The sequence below is a fragment of the Staurois parvus genome, unplaced genomic scaffold, assembly GCF_062004578.1.
Source record: "Staurois parvus isolate SC_StPar_1 unplaced genomic scaffold, SC_StPar_1.0 ptg000235l, whole genome shotgun sequence".
NCBI lineage: Eukaryota > Metazoa > Chordata > Amphibia > Anura > Ranidae > Staurois > Staurois parvus.
Window position 1 is genome coordinate 5557853 of NW_028318031.1, and position 21543 is coordinate 5579395.

The 21543-nt window shown below is 39.8% G+C and overlaps 1 protein-coding gene across 1 annotated transcript in view; it reads right to left on the bottom strand.

The window, feature by feature from the left end:
• TNK2 (tyrosine kinase non receptor 2) overlaps positions 1 to 21543 on the bottom strand; it is a 288277-nt gene that overhangs the window by 223928 nt on the left and 42806 nt on the right. Inside the window, exon 2 of the mRNA XM_089680116.1 lies at positions 7309 to 7618. The gene's annotated coding sequence lies outside the window, so the exon portion shown is untranslated. The remainder of the gene's footprint in view (positions 1 to 7308; positions 7619 to 21543) is intronic.

Sequence of the window (21543 nt, forward strand, 5' to 3'; positions counted from 1 at the left end):
TCAAAGACTCTGCTCTCTCCTGGCTCTCTTCCTATCTATCTCAACGCTCCTTCAGTGTTACCTAGAACGCTGCCACCTCCCCCTCACTCCCCCTCTCTGTTGGGGTCCCCCAAGGTTCTGTCCTCAGGCCCCTTCTCTTCTCCATCTACACCTCCTCCCTTGGTCAACTGATACACTCCCATGGCTTCAACTACCATCTCTATGCCGATGACACTCAAATTTATCTCTCTAATGCTCGACTCACTCCTTCAGTCTCCGCCCGAATCACTAGCCTTCTGAACGACATATCAGACTGGATGTCACTCCACTTCCTCAAATTAAACCTGTCCAAAACCGAGCTCCTAGTTTTCCCCCTAGCCCGCGTCCCCCCCCAACCTCTCCATCACGACCAACAACGCCACCATCAGCCCCACCCCCCAAGCCAGAGTACTAGGTGTCATTCTAGACTCCAATCTGTCCTTCCAGGTCCAATCGTTCACAAATTCATGCAGACTCCACCTCCGCAACATCTCCAAAATACATTCATTCCTAACTCCTGAAACTACAAAGCAACTCATTCATTCCCTTATCATATCGCGACTTGACTACTGTAACTCCCTCCTCGCCGGCCTACCCCAACACAGACTATCCCCGCTTCAGTCTATCCTGAATTCTGCGGCCAGACTCATCCACCTTACCAACTGCTCCGTATCAGCCACCCCCCTCTGCCAATCCCTCCACAGGCTTCCGATTGCCCAACGCATAAAATTCAAAATATTAACATTGACGCACAAAGCTGTCCATAACACTGCCCCAAACTACATCACCGACCTGATATCCATATACCACCTAAAACGTACTCTCCGCTCCTCACAAGACCTCCTACTCTCCAGTTCCCTGGTCTCCTCCTCCCATGCCCATCTCCAGGACTTCTCCAGGGCTTCCCCCATCCTCTGGAACTCACTACCCCAATCCATCAGACTGTCACCTTCCCTCCTCACCTTTAGGCGCCCCCTGAAAACCCATCTCTTCAGAGAAGCCTACCCCACCCTCACCTAATTGCTGATCTTCTCCGTTCTTCCCACCACTCCATCCCCCACAGCTATTTCCTCCTGTACCAATCTCCCCTCCCTCCTATATTAAAAGCTCCAAGGAGCAAGGCCCTCGAGCCCCTCGTGTATTGTACTGTATTGTTACTGTACTGTCTCGTGTACGGTCTCCCATTATAATGTACAGCGCTGAGCAAACTGTTGGCGCTATATAAATACTGTATAATAATAATAATAATAATAAAGTAGCGAGTGTACAGCTTGTATAACAGTGTAAATTTACTGTCCCCTCAAAATAACTCAACACACAGCCATTAATGTCTAAACCGCTGGCAAGAAAAGTGAGTACACCACTAAGTGAAAATGTCCAAATTGGGCCCAAAGTGTCAATACTTTGTGTGGCCACCATTATTTTCCAGCACTGCCTTAACCCTCTTGGCTTAACCCTCATGTTGGCATTCATGGTTCCCTCAATGAACTGTAGCTCCCCAGTGCCCACAGCACTCATGCAGCCCCAGACCATGCTTGCCTGTAGGCAAGACACACTTGTCTTTGTACTCCTCACCTGGTTGCCTCGACACACGCTTGACACAATCTGAACCAAATAAGTTTATCTTATGGTTCCACTAACCCATGTCCTTAGTCCACTTGTCTTCAGCAAACGGTTTGCGGATATGACGTTGAGCATATGCACTCAACTTCTTTGGTCGACCATGGCAAGGCCTGTTCTGAGTGGAACCTGTCCTGTTAAACCGCTGTATGGTCTTGGCCACCGTGCTGCACCTCAGTTTCAGGATTTTGGCAACCTTCTTATAGCCTAGGCTATCTTTATGTTGAGCAAAAAATTTTTTTTTTCAGATCCTCAGAGTTCTTTGCCATGAGATGCCATGTTGAACATCCAGTGACCAGTAAGAGAGAGTGAGAGCGATAAAACCATATTTAACACATCTGCGACCTTGTAACACTAACGAGTCACATGACACCAGGGAGGGAAAATGCCTAATTGGGCCCAATTTGGACACTATTGTTGCCAGCAGTTTAGACATTAATGGCTGTGTGTTGAGTTATTTTGAGGGGACAGCAAATTTACACCGTTATACAAGCTGTACACTCACTACTTTACATTGTAGCAAAGTGTAATTTCTTTAGTGTTGTCACATGAAAAGATATAATAAAATATTTACAAAAATGTGAGGAGTGTACGCACTTCTGTGCGATACTTTATATGAATTATAGATAACTGCCAATCATATTTTACCCAAAAAATTATTCATATATTAAAAGGTGTATACGCAAATAAAGCCTATATATATATATATATATATATATATATATATATATATATATATATATATACACAGTTGCAAGAAAAAGTATGTGAACCCCTTGGGATTATGTGGAGTTTTGCATGAATTGGGCATAAAATGTGCTCTGAACGTCATCTAAGTCACAACAATAGAACAACACAGTCTGCTGAACATAATACTACACAAACATTAGATGTTGCCATGGTTTAATTGCAAATAACATGTAAACATTCACAGTGCAGGGAGGAAAAAGTATGTGAGGCCCTAGCTTAATGACTTCTCCCAGAGCTAATTGGAGCCAGGAGTGAGCCAACCTTGACTCCAATCAGTGTGATGATATTGGATGTGTTGCTGACAGCTGTCCTGCCCTTAAAAAACACACACCTGTTTTGGGTTTACTGGTTTCAAGAAGCACTGTCTGATGTGAACCATGCCTCGCAGAAAAGAACTCTCAGAAGACCTACGATCAAGAATTGTTGACTTGCATGAAGCTGGAAAGGGTTACAAAAGTATCTCCAAAAGCCTTGATGTTCATGTGTCCACGGTAAGACAGACTGTCTACAAATGGAGAAAGTTTAGCACTGTTGCTACTCTCCCTAGGCGTGGTCATCCTGTAAAAATGACTGCAAGAGCACAGCGCACAATGCTGCATGAGGTAAAGAAGAATCCCAGAGTGTCAGCTAAAGACCTACAGAAATCTCTGGCACATGTTAACATTTTTGTTGACACATCTACAATAAGGAAAACATTAAACAAGAATGGAGTACATGGGAGGACACCACGGAGGAAGCCATTGCTGTCCAAAAAGAATATTGCAGCACGTTTGAAGTTCACAAAAGAGCACCTGGATGTTCCACAGCACTACTGGCAAAATATACTGTGGACAGATGAAACCAAGATTGAGTTGTTTGGGAAGAACACACAACACTATGTGTGGAGAAAAAAAGGCACAGCACACCAACATCAAAACTTCATCCCCACTGTAAAACATGGCGGAGGGAGCATCATGGTTTGGGGCTGCTTTGCTGCCTCAGGGCCTAGACGGATTGTTGTCATTGATGGGAAAATGAATTCCAGAGTTTATCAAGACATTTTGCAGGAAAACGTACAACCATCTGTCCGCCAACTGAAGCTCTGCAGAGGATGGGAGATGCAACAGGACAATGACCCAAAGCATACAAGTAATTCAACAAAACAATGGCTGCAACAGCACAGAATACGCCTTCTGGAGTGGCCCAGTCAGAGTCCTGACCTCAACCCGATTGAAATGCTGTGGAATGACCTTAAGAGAGCGATTCACACCAGACATCCCAAGAATATTGCTACACTGAAACAGTTTTGTGAAGAGGAGTGCTCCAAAATTACTCCAGATTGCTGTGCAGGTCTGATCTGCAACTACAGGAAACGTTTGGTTGAGGTTATTGCTGCCAAAGGAGGGTCAACCAGTTATTAAGTCCAAAGGTTCACATACTTTTTCCTCCCTGCACTGTGAATGTTTACATGTTATGTGCAATTAAACCATGGCAACATCTAATGTTTGTGTAGTACTATGTTCAGCAGACTGTGTTCTTCTATTGTTGTGACTTAGACGACGTTCAGAGCACATTTTATGCCCAATTCATGCAAAACTCCACGTAATCCCAAGGGGTTCACATACTTTTTCTTGCAACTGTATATATATATATATATATATATATATATATATATATATATATATATATATATTTCAACTTATGTGTTCTAAACCATATAAAACCCCAATTCCAAAAAAGTTGGGATGCTGTGTAACATCTACATAAAACAGAATGCAATAATTTGCAAATTTCATAAAGCTATATTTAATTCACAATAGAAAATAGGGAAACATATCAAATGTTTAAACTGAGTGTACCAATTTTAGAAAAAAGAAGGGTCATTTTGAAATTGATGGCAGCAACACATCTTAAAAAAGCTTGGGCAGGGAAACAAAAAGCTGGCAAAGTAATTAGTGCTAACAAGGAAGATTTCACAATAATTAAGTTAATTGGCAACAGGTCAGTAACATGATTGGGTATCAAAAGAGCATCTTAAACAGTGTCTCAGAAGTAAAGATGGACAGAGGGTTCACCAATTTGTGAAAAACTGCATCTAAAAATCGTCAAACAATTTCAGAATAATGTTCCTCGAAGTAAACTTGCAAAGACTTTAAATATATCATCATCTACAGTACATAAAATCAACAAATGATTCAGAGAATCTGGAGAAATCTCTCTACGCAAGGGACAAGGCAGAAATGCAATAACTGCTTTGGAGAAAGTCTGAAGGGATGAAACGCATCAGACGGGGAGGATCTTGTGATGTCATCACGCTCGTCCCACTGTGAGAAAGATCAGATCTATGTACTGGTAACTTGTGTGAAGTTTCCTGTTTATATGCATGAATACTTTTTAACTATGTGAGTGCATTTGGAGAAGCTTGAAATTATTTTAATACACAGTCAGTAAGCACTATGGAGTCTCTCTGTGTTTCCTTATGAGCATATGGGATGTTGAGTGTGTTCTTTAAAAGTAGACCTTGACTGGAAAAGTTCTAACATGACTGACAGACTTTTCTTTTTGCTCCTATGGAGCAGATATAATAAAATGCTTTCAGTGGTATATTTAAAGTAGACTGGTAACAGAAGCAACTGTGTTTTCAAACTCTAACGTTGGCCACATACTTTACATTCTGATTTCACAATTTTGTTTTCAATTTCCAATGGACTACCTGAATTGTGGGTTTTGTTTTGGTAGGGCCTAGATTTTGGTATAAGGCAGGGATCATGAAGGTGAAGAATTCAAAATTAGGATACTGGCCACACACATAATAGCAAATGATCTATCTTAAATTGTATATATTTTATGAAGGGTTAACACCCGTCAGAATATTTTTGCTGTCTTTGTACCACTGGGAAAATTTCTCTTCAATTCCTGTCCTAGAGAACAACAGGAAGTGAGAAGATAACGCCAACAGTTAACAGAAGTCCCCTCTTAGGCATATCAGAAAGTTTTTTCTCATCTATTTTTCTAGGGACAACTCAAAAATTTGGGATTTTCTCCCACTTTTTCTATAACAGTGGTCACCAGGATAATCAGAGGGGTGAATATCCCCACTGGGGAAACAGACAAATATTGGACAGAGGAACTAATCCTTTCCGATGCTATATAATAGTAAAACAAAAGGTTTTTCCTTGAGATACACTTTAATTTTTTAAAGCCTATAATCACATTGCACTTAGGGCTAGATTACACTAGCATAAGAATGAAGAAAAAAAATATAGAATAGGGCTCTGTTGGAAGTTAAAAAAAACATCTAGCATCTAGCACAATACCATAAAACAGCATATTAAACATCACAAAACAATAGTGCAGCACTAGGATAAATTAAAATGTATGTGCAACACAACAGTGCAATGAAAACATATCAAACTCTTATGTGTCACCACAAACTGAAAAAATAAAACAAAGGAATCCAAATATGAAGCCAATTACTGTGAATTCAGTGCTTCTTCGAATATGAGAGAAATGACAGATGTGGATACCAAACACCACCAAACTTCTTAAAGTGTTACTAAACCCACAACAGTAAAATCAGTCTGTATGCAGTAAAACATGCTTGTTATACTCACTGTGGAACCTAAGGGGTTAATCCTCTGCATTGTGTAAAAACGCTGTTTGATTCTGACTTCACTGATACTCCCTTTCTTCCAGTGTCCCCCTCTTATCTCCTGATAAAACATATCATTTGGAGTTACCCTGCACATGCTCTGTTTGGTGTGTAATGCTAGAGGGTTTTTTTTTTCTTGGGAGAGTGCATGTGATCAGCACAGGACCAATCAGCATTGTCCAGACAGAGGTCTAGGGTTCTGCATCTTCCTAGAGCAGAATGAAAACTCCTCCTACAAGCTTTAACATGTGCTCTGCTGGACACTGATAGAAGTCACAAGACTGCTATATACTGCTGATGAGAAAAGGTATTTAGCAGTTTATATTTACTAAAATAATTGCACTTTCATGTTCTGTGTACTATAAGAGACCAGATATAGTGAATGCAGGGTTCTGGGTTTAGTAACACTTTAATGATAAACCACACAGCACCCCAGTGTACAACAGAGGGAGGCTTACCAGAATCATATAAACCCCAACTAAGAGTGGTCAACCAGCACTTGTGTATCAATCCAAAATATTCAGTTTTCCTCAAAGCTGGATATCTTGGATTGATACACAAGTCCTGGTTGACCACTCTTAATTGGGGGTCATATGATTCTGGTAAGCCTCCCTGTTGTACACCGAAGTGCTGTGTGGTTTATCATTAAGAAGTTTGGTGGTGTTTAGATGACACTAGCGTTAGCCATCTGAAGTGCAATCTGACATGATCGCATTTTAGAAGCCGATATGTCACCTCCCGACCGCCTAATTTTAACCCCTAAAAACCAGAGTTGCAGGGAGGTTGCAGCTCAGCCTCAATTCACTTGACCTGAGCTTAAAAGTGACCGGGAGTTTAATTCTTGCCACAAAGCAAAGCATTGCACCTGTGGCATGTGGACACCACTGTTTGTTGCTTTTGTGCCTCAAATGGGAGGGTAAATGAGCCCTTAGTGTGTACACAATAAGCTGAACACTGACAGACAAGGCAAAGATTACTGTCATCTAATTGGTAAACTGCAGCATGACCAAGTACTTTTTTTTTACTGGGAATTTGGCCTTTAATAATAATGAATGTTTTTAATTATGAGCTAATTTCACTTGCTATAACAAAAAGAGGGAACTGCTTCGTAAATGTTCAGTCATAAAATACATTAGATTCTAGTAAAGATATTATAGACTGATTGTCTGACAGTTGACATTTTTGTATCCTTTCAGCATGTTTCTAAAATATTCTTCAGACATCAAGGGTTTTTTTTTCATTGAGTCACAATACCAATATTACAGCATGTACCCCAAACTGTCACTTACCCCAAAATTGGTCCAGGCTGTATGTGCACCTGTCTGCTGATTATCAGAGTCCCTTCATGGAAATGGTTGTCTTCTGACTGCATTAATGTGCTGCATATTAAATAATGCATTGAGTTGACTATAAGCTCCTCCAGTCAGGAGCGTCTGTTTCTTATTTTCTGTAGAACCAAATCTCTTGCCACGAATACATTTTCTGTGACATGTCTTCCCAATTGATCTTGAAGCAAATGTTCTGCACCACAGTGAGCAATGTGACAGCAATTTTCAGTGCATCCTTGTGGTTACACACAGCATACTGGATGGAACACACCTAGAATATTAGAAGTGCACATTAGCACATATTAAGCAACCATTCCCTCATAATTGTTCGACAGTCATTTTACAGCCTATGATTCTTTTGTAGTACAGAACAAGTTACCTGGCATATAAACCACACTAATTACATTGAAATGTGGTTATGTGAGGATTTCTGGAGATCACGTTATTACGATGGGCTATATTTCAGTCCCTGCTTTTACAGAACTTAGACACTTTCAGTTTTACAAAAATAGGATATAGGTCAATTATTTTAGATGTTTGCTGGGCTGGTCACTTGCTTAGTCTATTACAAAAGTTTTGCTTAATGTGCTGGGCAGTTTAATTTTTTTTTTTTTACTTTGTTAGACGCTGCTCCTTTTTCTGCAGCAGGATTACCAACATCGACTGCAGACCACACCAACTACAGATATGCATACTGAATACAGTTCAGACAAAATAAATACCCCTGTTCAGAACAATGTACACATTCCTTTGGATATGCTAACAGCTGCTTGAAGTGATCAGGAAAGACCCTGAGGTAAACTGACTATTCAGACATCTGCTCAAGGTGGATAGGAGGAAGCCCCATTCGACTTTATCTGTAAAGTGGGCTGACAAGAAAGCAAAGCATTCTACATTCCACTATAGGTAACTGTAGCACACATTGGCACGGTGATGTTAGCTGTGCGACGGTCACCGAGTTGTGGATGGAGTGTACCTACCCGCATCGGGTTCTATCATTCCATGCTATAAAATGGTGGCAGTGAAAGGTAGGTAGCAGTATACCTGGGGTTCTCCCACCTAGGGTATAATTTGTCTTTTCCAGGGATGATCCGTGTTGTTGGAAAAGGATGCATGTGGACTGTGACTGAATGGGGTTGATTTACTAAAGCTGGAGAGTGTCAAATTCGTCTCACTTCTGCATAGAAACCAATCAGCTTCTAAACTCAGCTTGTTCAATTAAGTTTTGCCAATACAACCTGGAAGCTGATTGGTTTCTATGCAGAAGTGAGTCTGATTTTGCACTCTCCAGCTTTAGTAAGTAAACCCCAATATGTCTGCTGGAATGAGCAGACCAAGTGTGGTCTATTAGCCAGGACAATAATTTTGCTGTTTATTGGACTGTGCTTACTTACCTCTGCAAGGGAACCTATTCATTTTGTATGTATTTCTGCAATGCTTATGAGTAAACATGGGCAAGAAGCTCCAGTCTCCAGTGAAAAAAATGAAAGTAAGCAGCTACAGAAACTGTAGCTTCTGACTTTTAAAAAAACAACCACTCACCTGTCCCGATCCAGCAGTGTGCTCAACGCAGCCAGGTTCATTGGCCGTCCTCTGTCCCCCGGCTGCTTCCACAGTCATCTGGGACTATCACATGTCCCAGAAGGCTTGGGGGGGCTTGAGGAAAACTTACGCTTCCGATCGCCTAGGCGGTCAGGGCGGAAATGGGAGCGGGTACCTGTCAAAGTCAGGTACCCGCTCCCCACCACTCCCCACAGGTGCCAATCATTAACAGGTGCGAGCTCTCCGCTTGAAGCTGAACTGCATAGCTGTTATACTGTGAAAGAGTGATTTGTCATCTTAGCCCAGTCATCGTAACCAGACTATTTTTTACCCCTTTCCATTCCAAGCCATTTTTAAGTTTTCAGCACTGTGACACTTTGAATGGCAATTACACAGGCATGCAACATTGTACCCAAATTAATTTTACATCTTTCTTTTGTTTTTTGACAGATAGAGCATTTGGTGGCATTTAATCACCACTGGATTTTTTATTTTTTGCTATATAAAAAGGAAAAAAAATACCAAAATTTTTGACAAAAACATCAGTTTGTAAATAAAAAAACATATTTCTTCATAAATTTGGGTCAAAATATAATCTGCTACATTTCTTTGGTGAAAAAAAAAAACAAATAGGTGTATCTTATTTAGTCTGTGTGACAGTTATATAGTCTACAAACTAGAGTACTAGAGACACTAAAATTCCAAGACAGTATAAATATCGCCCAAATTATCCCCTTTATGGAATTTGTATTCCATAAAAAAAATTTGTAATTTTTTTTGTCAAAATATTTTTGTAACATAAAGAAATGTAATAAAGTTTGTTTATACATCTAATTTCCTGACTTATCTATCACATTTGGAGAGCCTGGAGCACCAGTAAGTGGAAACATCCACAAAATGAACATTTTTTTTTTGAAAAGCATAGTAAGTCTTTTGAAAAAAATTTTTGCCACAAGTTTTTAGAAAATGTGGAAAGAAAATGAAACATGTATAAAAGGTAGAACTATAGCCAAAACGTTTTTCATTTTGGGTAGAAAAAGGGAGGATTATAACCCGTCAGATTTTTTTTTCACAGTCTGTGTTGTATTGCGGAGATTTCCCTTCACATTCTGTCCCATAGCCAAACAGGAAGTGTGAGGAAATCTCAGGGAATTTCTTGGGGACCCCCAGGTCAACAGAACTAGTGTCCCCATTGAAAGATTTCCCCTCAATTACTTTTTTAGGTACAACCCAAAATTTTGGATTTTCCTTTTGCTTTCACTTTCAATGATAATGGTAAACAGGACAAAGAGAGAGAGAGTAAATCTCCTTAATGGGGCACAGACACCAATAAAAATCTGACAGGTGTTCTAACCCCTCTGCACTCTAAAACTTAAAAAAATGTTGCCTTTAGTTAAACTTTAAAGTGTTACTAAACCCACAACAGTAAAATCAGCCTGTATATACAGTAAAGCATGCTTGTTATACTCCATGTAAAACCTAACGGGTTAATCCTCTGCATTGTGTAAAATGGCTGTTTGATCCTTTCTTCTCTGTTCCTCCCCTTTTTCAAGCAACCACCTCTTATCACCTAATAAGACAGACTAAACATAGATATTTGCATATGCTCAGTTTGGTGTGTATTGCTAGAGAGGTTTTTTTTTTTCTTAGAGTGCATGTGATCAGCACAGGGCCAATCAGCACTCATCAGACAGATGTCAAGGGTTTTGCATCCTCCTACAGCAGAAAGAAAACTCCTCCTACAAGCTTTAGCTAGTGCTGGGCTGGACACAGATAGAAGCCACAAGACTGCTCTGTTGATGAGAAAAGGTATTTAGCAGTTTATATTTACTAAAATAATTGCATTTCCATGTTCTGTGTACTGTGGGAGACCAGATATAGTGGATGCAGAGTCCTGGGTTTAGTAACACTTTAAACTAAAAATTTAAATACAAAAATGTAAATAAATTTTTTTTACACAAATCGAAAACACATTCTGCTACTCCAAGTATGGCAAAACCACATGTGTGAAACTTTTTCACTGTTTGGACCAGCTGTGTACCGGACAATGCACAGTATCTTGTGTATCACATAAATCAACCAGTTCTATCAAAGTCAATGTGCTGTAATGGTCATCTCCGTATGAGCGACCTGGAAATATAGTTTAGTGTAGCATCAACTATAAAAGTTCTTTCAAGCCAAGCAAGGTTAGTGTACAGGTACATGGCTGCCCCAGGAACGCCATGTTTACTGGCCAAGAAGAACAGGAGGTTGAAGAAAGCAACAAAAGAATTCCTGTGGTTCCTGGAGTGCAGTTGTCAGCAGGGGGTGGCTGGGACTGGAGTCTCACAAGAACATAGTTAGAAGATAGTGCAGATGGGTCCGTTTAGGCGTCAGCCAGAGGCATGGTCAGCAAACAGGTAAAGGATAGGTCCAGGCAGTAGGCAGAAACGTGGTCAATAAGCAGGCCAGGGTCAGTACAGGAAGCAGACATAGGCAACACTGCACTGGTATGATGGTAATAAGGAACACTGTTGCTGGCTGTACTGGTCTGTGACACTAGGACTGGTGTGGCAGTAACCAAGAAAACAGTTGCTGGCTACACTGGTCTGTAATCAGGAACACCATTTCTAGGTATACTAATCTGGCTGCATTGGGACTGTTGTGATGGTGATCAGAGACAATAGCTTAAAGTGTTACTAAACCCAGGACCCTGCATTCACCATATGTCGTCTCCCACAGTACACAGAACATGGAAATGCAATTATTTTAGTAAATATAAACTGATAAATATCTTTTCTCATCAGCAGTTAGAGCAGTCTTGTGACTTCTATCAGTGTTCAGCAGAGTACTGGTTAAAGCTTGTAGGAGGAGCTTTTGTTTTGGTCTAAGAGAATGCACAACCCGACAACTGTCTGGAAAGTGCTGATTGGCCCTGTGCTGATCACATGCACTCCCCCCCCCCCCAAAAAAAAAAAAAAACCTCTCTAGCAATACACACCAAACTGAGCATGTGTAGTGATTCTAAATATCTGTTCTATCAGGAGATATTTAGGGGACAATGGAAGAAGGGGATAATCAGAGAAGAAATGATCCAACATCCTTTTTACACAATGCGGGGGATTAAGTCCTTAGGTTCCACAGTGAGTATAACAAGCATACTTTACTGTATATACAGACTGATTTTACGGTTGTGGGTTTAGTAACACTTTTAATTTTTTTTTTCACATGCAATCATCAGAGCAGTGTTCTGGGGCGGTGAATTTTTTTTCTCACGATAATTTATCATACAGTCATAGTGACTGTGTAAGACGTCATTTAACTGATATCACTCAAAGGCTGCATTCATTCATAAATGCAGTCTTTGGTTTACTACTTTGATGCTGTGATTGGCCACAATAATACACGGTACAAGGCCAATATAATTTTCCCTGTATGGACCAATCATAGCAATCACAGTACTAACAAGGGCTGCATTCATAAATGAATGCATTGTGTGCTGGTGTGATCACAGCAATCACATGGCACAGAACCAATGACAGAGGCCCTGTACCCGGATCTGCTGTGTCCTGTGGACATAGCAGTTACAGATCACGCAACTGAACCCTCTTACACAGGACGGCACATGGCTACGTCCTCTCGCATTGTGCTGCTCCAGTCCCGCCATATATATGCATCGACCAGAAGGGATGTGGTTAATAGTTGTCATGTTTACCGGGCAAGGGCCATCACCTACCTACTAAAGAGGTGAAGTATATCATGTTCTAGTCCACTATTTATAAACCACTTACACTATTGATTTTGAAATGTCCATCCTCATAAATATCTAGGTGATTCACAAATGTGTCCTAATTACCATTTTCAAAGTATAGTGCCAAAACTTTTTTTTTTATGGTTTTGGACGTAGTGAATTTTGTTATAGCATTTGATACAGTCGGATAAAAGATACCAGTGTTACTGTAAAGCAGGACCTGTGTTTGATGTATGGAATAATGGTAGATGATCTGGGCATGCAAGTTTGCATGTAAACCCTAACAATGGACATATTTTATTATTGAAATCCATCAGAAATTAAATAGGCAGTACTGAAAACTCATGATTTTGAATTCAGAGCTGTGTTGTCATGTCAAGACACAATATTTCTGGAACATCAGTTTTTCTTCTGCACTTGCTATGTGTTTAAATTTGAATTCCAGACATGGCTTTTTTGCATAGTTACATTAGTATAGCTTGCATATGCCCTACCTGTGGGATCCTTGTGGAAGCTGATAGCCTCTGCAGTAGTCACCACTATCTTCTGGGGCCTATGTGGAATGGCTGTCTTTGCAGCACAGTGGCTAAGTGGTTAGCACCCCTGCCTAGCAGCAGTAGGGTTGTCGGTTCAAATCACAACCACAACACTACCTGCTTGGAGTTTTCATGTTCTCCCTGTGCCTGTGTGAGTTTCCTCCAGGTACTCCGGTTTCAATCTAAAGACATGCTGATGGTTAATTGTCCCGTCTAAATTGGCCCTAGTATGTGAGTTAGGGAACTTGGATTTTATGCTCCTTGAAGGTGAGGGACTGAAGTGGATGTACAATATACTGTATGTAAAGCACTGCGTCAATTAACAGCGCTGTGTAAGTACATTAAATAAATAGTGGTAGTATTGACAGGAGGTCTCTTGATTGTCACAAGTACCATTCACGGAACACCTTATTTTTCTTAATGTATGCAACAGAGATAACTTCACAATCACCACCTCGTCCAATCAACCACCACCTTGTATTCAATGAGATAAATGCAAGGTTTTCTGTGAATGGCATCCGTGATGAGCACGACACCCTGTTTTCACACAGCAGGGCAGCCACTCGGCATAGGCCAAGCTGCACCAATGTAACCATGCAAAAAAACAGACCTAGTATTCTGCTTTAAATGAATAAAACAAAAGGAAATGTACATGTGCTCCAGAGAGGTTTTTTTTTTTTATTTTGCCTAAATATATGTTTTAAACATAAAAAGAAAACTCCAAGGACTTTTTTTCAATAGAAACGGAAAAGATACAAGTTCATAAGCAAAGTGAAACCCCATGAACAAATCAGATTTTAGTCTTCTTAATGCAGACTAATCAGAAGTTAATCTTGACTGAATGGCTGCTGTAATCCACATATCGCTCCTCATCTTACTGAATACATTCATAAGATTTAAGAGGAACCTGTCAATACATATAGGAGCTGCCATTGCTCACTTGTTTGTAAAGGTGCCTTGTACCAAGCTGACCCTAACTTCACACTGTCCTGAACACCAATACCGCACATACGTTTCTTGGATTAGTGGCATACAAAATCAGGCAAAAAAGTACCAGACCAAGCTCTTTTACAACCAAGTAAGCATAGGCACTTCCCACACCTACATTCTCAAAGGCCCTTTTAACCTTGATGTGCCTTTTTTAATTCTCTATTTGTTAAAGTAAACAAAAAAAAAAAGAGTACAACCACCCCACACTGGCATGGTGTTTTTCAGCTGGGTAGCAGAAATTCCATACTGGTACTCAAACTTGTAGAGTCTCGTACCAGTGGAGCCAATTCAAACTAAATTTATCACAGGTAAAAAAATGTTTGTTTTTTTATAGTTTAGAAATACACCATTATAAAAAGGAACCATACAATCTATACAAACTGACTGCGTTCTGCACCAAAGAAAGAAAACGTTGATTTATTGCCATACTGTACTTTGTGAATCCATGGGGCGGTGGTGTGGCGGATGACAGAAGAGGGAAATCTCATCATTTAGCTGTACAAATCCTCTGCCAGGCCAATTATCAATGCATGACTTGTGTATGAGGATGCACCATAAAGCAAAGGGGAAGTACCAGAAAGAAAGAGCCCCCTATTTCTCATCACACACCCACATTGTTTTCCATAAATAATAGGCCAATGTTATGGCACGGAGTTTGCTCACAGTTAGGAACGACAGGTGGGAGTGTAAAGTAAAGTGTATACTTATACAATGAGCAGAAATAAAGAAATAAAAAGAAAAATGAAAATCTTTTATTGCATCTCTGAAAGTAAATAAAGCAACATGAAAAGGACAACACAGACATAAGGTATGTTCAAAGTTGTTTAGTCAGGGCTCCAAAGCGCTCTGCAATTACGTCACAGTATAACATTGTACTATGCACAAATGATGCATGCTTCCTCACAGAATCCCAGGCATTGTGTTTGATTAATACAAGCTACAAAGCACAAAAGGGCATTGATAGATAGATGTGACTGTATAAACTGTGTTAAACAACTCCAGTTAAAATGTATTCAGCAAATTAAAGACATCATTATTGTAGAGCTATGCTAGGTGAAACACAAACTGAAACTGACTATATATGTAATGTTACAATCTCAAGCTCAAAAAACACTGGAAAAAATGCTGGATAAAAAACACTGGTGATAGCATTTTTTTTAATACCATTCACAAGAGTTTTGGATCATTTGTGTTTTATTAGCATTTTACAGTACATCTAGAGGAAAAATAAAAACTAGGAAAAAGCTGCTAGTAGTATTTTATTAGCGTTTAGCAGCGTTTTTAGGAGCATTCTTTGTCTGCTGGAAAAACGCTCCAAAAAACCCCTACAAAAACTATTTTTTTTCTGCTCCTAGATGCTGAAGCTCAAAAAATGCTAATAGCCTACTGCAGGCCATAGACAGGGAGAAAACCGGACGTTTTTTTAACAAAAAAAAAAAATCGGTCGTTCAATAGGCCGACGTTACCACCAATAGTAAAAAAAAAAAAAAAAAAAAAAAAAATCGGCCAATTTTCTTCCTGTCTAAGGCCGGCATTTAATTACTTCTGTCCCTGCAGAGAGCCCCGCTATTATATTTGACATTAAAAAGTATTGCGGTTGCAACATTGTATCTATTTGTATCCATTTTGGATACAGATGGGGGGGTTTTCGGATACAAATAGATACAATGTTGCAACCGCAATACCTTCATGTAAAATATAATAGCGTACTAGAATTCTTCTTCTTCTTAGTTTTTTTCTTCTTCTTTTTCTTCCTCTTCTTCTTTTCCTTGCAGGTCACGGCTCATGCGCAGATTTTTTATCGGTAAAAAGATCGGCCGATTTGCCCATCATTGCCGCGAGAATCAGCCGATCGGCAAAATAGGACGATTTTTTTTACAACTTTAACGATCAAAAAAAATATGACAAAATCCAGAAAAAGGCCGACCAATTAACCCATTAATGGTGTGAAAATCGGCCGATTTTTGTTTTTTGGCCGAAAAATTGGCCGATTTTCGACCCATCTATGACCTGTAAATAGTGCTATACTAACGTCTACAAGGAGCTTAACAAAACGCAAGTAATGCATGGAGCTTCAAAACCGAAGATCTTGCAAACACTATGCAGTGTAGAGACCTGTAAGAGTAATTTAATTACAGGTGAAACTCGAAAAATTATAATATCATGCAAAAGTTAATTTATTTCAGTAGTGCAACTTAAAAGGGGAAACTAATATATGAGATAGACTCATTACATGCAAAGCAAGATAGTTGTCATAATTGTGATGATTATGGCTTACAGATCATGAAAACCCCAAATCCACAATCTCAGAAAATTAGAATATTGTGAAAAGGTGCAATATTCTAGGCTCAAAGTGTCCCACTCTAATCAGCTAATTAAGCCTTAACACCGGCAAAGGGTTCCTGAGCCTTTAAATGGTCTCTCAGTCTGGTTCAGTAAGAATCACAATCATGGGAAAGACTGCTGACCTGACAGTTGTGCAGAAAACCATCATTGACACCCTCCATAAGGAAGGAAAGCCTCAAAAGGTAATTGCAAAAGAAGTTGGATGTTCCCAAAGTGCTGTATCAAAGCACATTAATAGAGAGTTATGTGGAAGGGAAAAGTGTGAAGGAAAAAGGTGCACAAGCAGCAGGGATGACTGCAGCCTGGAGAGGATTGTCAGGAAAAGGCCATTCAAAAGCGTTGGGGACTTTTAAAAGGAGTGGACTGAGGCTGGAGTCAGTGTATCAAGAGCCACCACACACAGACAGATCCTGGACATGGGCTTCAAATGTCGTATTCCTCTTGTCAAGCCGCTCCTGAACAAACAACGTCAGAAGCGTCTTACCTGGGCTAAAGAAAAACAGACCTGGTCTGTTTCTCAGTGGTCCAAAGTCCTCTTTTCTGATGAGAGCAGCTTTTACATCTCATTTGGAAACCAAGGACCCAGAGTATGGAGGAAGAATGGAGAGGCACACACTGCAAGATGCTTGAAGTCCAGTGTGAAGTTTCCACAGTCCGTGTTGATTTGGGGAGCCATGTCATCTGCTGGTGTTGGTCCACTGTGCTTCATTAAGTCCAGGGTCAACGCAGCCGTCTACCAGGAGATTTTGGAGCACTTCATGCTTCCTTCCGAAGATGAGCTTTATGGGGATGCGGACTTCATTTTCCAGCAGGACTTGGCACCTGCCCACACTGCCAAAAGCACCAAAACCTGGTTCAATGACCATGGGATTACTGTGCTTGATTGGCCAGCAAACTCGCCTGACCTGAACCCCATAGAGAATCTATGGGGCATTGCCAAGAGAAAGATGAGAGACATGAGACCAAACAATGCAGAAGAGCTGAAGGCCGCTCTTGAAGCATCCTGGTCTTCCATAACACCTCGGCAGTGCCACAGGCTGATAGCTTCCATGCCACGCCGCATTGAGGCAGTAATTGCTGCAAAAGGGGCCCAAACCAAGTACTGAGTACATATGCATGCTTATACTTTCAGAGGTCCGTTATTGTTCTATGTACAATCCCTTGTTTTATTGATTGCATGTAATATTCTAATTTTCTGAGATTGGGAATTTGGGGTTTTCATGAGCTGTAAGCCATAATCATCACAATTATGACAAATCACGGCTTGAACTATCTTGCTTTGCATGTAATGAGTCTATCTCATATATTAGTTTCACCTTTTAAGTTGCATTACTGAAATAAATTAACTTTTGCACGATATTCTAATTTTTCGAGTATCACCTGAGGATCCTCTGCATTTTTTAATGTTTTTTTTTTTGAGCAAAAAAAAAAAATGTTTTTGCTAAAATAAAAAAAAACACTGAAAAATGCAAACGCGAAAAAACGTGGCAAAACGCTAATGCAAAAGCACTAATAAAACTCACGTTTTTAACGTGACTTTACACAGCTAATGTTATCGGTATTATTAAAATGCCCAATGTGCATGGAGCCCCTGCCACTTTTATTGGTATCTGAGTCCCTCGCTTCCTGTCTGATAAAAAGTTTTGTTGTGACCGTATGTGAAGAAAACTACAAAAAACTACATAAAAAGGTTGACAGGATTTTTTTTTTTTTCTTTTTTTTTTTTTAGTGGGGGTGGGGGGAGATTGTTGTGGACATCTATTTGTTGTTCTGAAAAAAGAAAAAAAAAAAAAAAAAAAACGCATGAGCAGGATACATAAAGATGTATCGATATATCTTTTCTATTGCTTCCATTCTGAGAATTTTGTCATTGTCACACCATGTGAAATAAAAATAATTTTGATGTTAGTATTTATTTTGATGTTTGTATTTGAATATTAATATGGACCCTTTCTTTATTTTTCATGAAACGGAGTACAACCATCTTGCAAGGTGTGCACCCCAAGGTGGATCCTAAGAAATGTTTTGTGCAATTAATGGAACATCGGATAAAATGGAAAGGCCCTACGTGGCAAGTTGAGGATAATCCAAGGGCATTATGCAAATGGCAATTCGGAAATGGTAAACCGAAAACAACGCAAGATGTGGTGCAAATGGAAAATCCAGGGTGGCATACCTAAACCTGACTGGAGAAGGCTTTCAGGAAATGCATAAAGGACAATTAGACAAAAATCTTCATTTGACTGGATGAACAGGGGATATAAATTCCCTGAGTCCAGTGACATTGGTCATTTGCTTGTTTCATACCGGCACCCAGATTAGATAGAAGTGACCATTGAAGACCGTCAGAGGAGATGCAAAGCTGGATGTTTCTCTCTGTATTCATTAGAAGAGGGTGAATAAAATCTCACTGCTGGCACAAAGAGCAAACAAAAAAGAACTTGAATACTCCTTTAACTAAATTTCACAGAGTTTGCCCACATCTCACCCAGAGAGAGTTAACTAGCATGCTAATTTGGGCAACCTCAGTCAGTAGAGTACTTCAGCTGGCTGAGGGAGTCATTTCATCCACCTGTACATTTTTTTGCTTTTTCTAGACCATATTTTGTTGAACATCTCTTATGCCTAGTACCCATGATGAGAAAATCAGATGGAAAAAATGTTCTCGGAGAGATTGTTCAATAATCTGATCGTTCATACACAGCTTTTGAGACAGTTCATGTGAAATTATCCAAAGGGGACAAACACGAACATTTTTCTCATAAGACAACAGAACGAACAATTTTCATTTAATCAGTACAGTATCCATCCATAAAAAATGAAGTGACCAAGATCACACATGCTTGTAAACAACAGAGTACATTGCAAGACATCACTGTGGGAAGTTGTATTCTATTTTATGAGAATTTTTGTAACTCTAGTAACCTATTAGCTTTCTATAAAACGGAGGATCATTCATCCGATATTCTCATTGTGTGTACGAGGCGTTAAACATGCCATAGTCACAGATATAACCACACCTTTAAGTGATTATTCAACTAAATAGCAGCAGATATCTTCACATTATTGAACTAGATAAAAGAGGCTCCCCTAGATATATATCACTAATGAATGGTTTGACCTAATGAAGAAAGATTAGCCTTTATTAAAGTGTTACTAAACCCACAACAGTAAAATCAGTCTGTATATGCAGTAAAGCACACTTGTTATACTCACTGTGGAACCTAAGGGGTTAATCCTTTGCACTGTGTAAAAATGTTCTTTGATCCTGACTTCTCTGATCCTCCCCTTCTTCCAGTGTCCCCCTCTTATCTCCTGATAAGACATATCATGTGGAGACACTCTGCACAAGCTCGGTTTGGTGTGAATTGCTAGAGGGTTGTTTTTTTTCTTGGGAGAGAGTATGTGATCAGCACAGGGCCAATCAGCACTGTCCAGAGAGAGGTCAGGGGGGTTTTGGATCCTCCTAGAGCAGAAAGAAAACTCCTCCTACAAGCTTTAACCAGTGCTCTGCTGGACACTGATAGAAGTCACAAGGCTGCTCTAACTGCTGATGAGAAAAGGTATTTATCAGTTTATATTTACTAAAATAATTGCATTTCCATGTAGTGCGTACTGCGGGAGACCAGATATAGTGAATGCAGGGTCCTGGGTTTAGTAACACATTAAAGTAAGTGGAGATGTATTCTGGGAGAACTGACACATTTAAAGTAGTAGGATTAAGCATGATATTCTGCTTCTATTCTGTCTAGCACTTTAGTTTAGTGGGGGCATTTACTGGGGTGTCTGTGACTGATCAAGGTCCCCAATGTGTCTAACACTGCCTGCATAGAAGTATCAATACAGAAAGACTGTAAAGTAAAACGTATCTTACTGTGTCAGACAGATATTCCCCAAAACTGAATTGCTATTTTTATAGATTGAAAAACTAAAAAATAATTGCTGTGTCTTTGTTGTGTGTGATCAGGTATTAAAATAGAACTATAGGCAAAATGTTTTTTGTTATTAATAAAGACAGGTTATAACCCGTCAGTTAATTTTTTTGCCATCTGTGTCCCATTGGGAAGATTTACCTTCACTTCCCTGCCCATAGCCAAAACAGGAAGTGAGAAAATCTCTGCACATTAAGGAATTCATTGGGAACTCCCAGGTCACCATAGATGTCCCCAATGAAAAATGTCCCCTCTATTAATTTTCTAGGGACAACCCAAAATTTGGGGTAGTTTCAATGATAATAATAAAAAGGACAAATAGAGAGGGTGATTCTCCCTAACGAGAACCCAGACAGCAATGAAAACTTAACAGGTATTGGCTTTAGTTATATTTTAAAGTGTCAATACACCCACATCATAAAAAACTATCAATACATGCTGTATTACATGCTGTTCATGCTCCGTTTTCAGGGAGTTTCTATACTGAGCATTTTCTTCCTATCACATCTCAGCAGCCCATGTCACTATAGAGTCACCCATGTGGATGTATACACAGTGGTAAAATGACAGCCCACTCTCACTCTACTCCTCCATGTGCACTAACCAGCTAAACACAATGGGGGGGGGATATTACATGTAGATTAATGGAGGAATCACCTCCCTCTTATTCTAAAGACACACCATGTTATTTCCACAAAGTAATAAAGACTTTATTTCAAATATATATTTGTATGGCAATTTAAAACAATTTGATATTTCTATGCAGTATTCCAGAGGCTGTTTTTTTTCTTTGAACATGTGACCAGCACTAGGACTAGAAGCTCCTCCTGCTTATGTTTCCCTGCAGACAAGCTGGGAAAGAGCTGGGTGCGATGACATGACATTGATTAGGAAAAAAGGTACTTCACTTTTTTTTTTTCATTCAAATTACAATGCCAAAGCTTTTTATCTATATCTCTCCTATGGACCACAGTTGTGCAGTTAGTTTTGCATTCCCGTGATCCATTTTCAGCTGTCATTGGCTGAAGTCACAAAGCCGGTCCAGGCTCAAGAAAGATCCTGACCATATGGACAGGATCCACCCAGATGCCTAGACCGGCACCTGGTTCAGCCTCTCAGT